The following is a 562-nucleotide window of genomic DNA, read 5'->3' as shown; positions in this document are numbered from 1 at the left end:
GTGTAAATAAAGACATTTACATTTGTGGAAAAATGCAGCGGTTAAATATACATATACATATACACACACACACACACATATATATATATATATACTGTATATACATATATATGTGCATATCCATCCATCCATCCATTTTCTACCGCTTGTCCTTTTCGGGGTCGCGCTGGAGCCTATCTCAGCTGCATTTGGTATATATATGTATATATATATATATGTATATATATATATATATATATATATATATATATATATATATATATATATATATATATATATATATACACACATACATATACACTATATACATATATATCCATGTACATGTTTGCACACATGTTTATACACACACACATATATGTATATATATATAAATACATATATGTATATATGTATATATATATATAAATATAAAATATACATATAGTATAATATAATATATAAATATAATACATATAAATACACATATACATACATACACACACATATATAAATATAAAATATACATACAAACGTTTGTATATAAATACAATATATATATATACACACACACACACACACA

Source organism: Nerophis lumbriciformis, linkage group LG21, assembly GCF_033978685.3.
Source record: "Nerophis lumbriciformis linkage group LG21, RoL_Nlum_v2.1, whole genome shotgun sequence".
NCBI lineage: Eukaryota > Metazoa > Chordata > Actinopteri > Syngnathiformes > Syngnathidae > Nerophis > Nerophis lumbriciformis.
Note: the sequence above shows the minus strand (reverse complement) of the source record.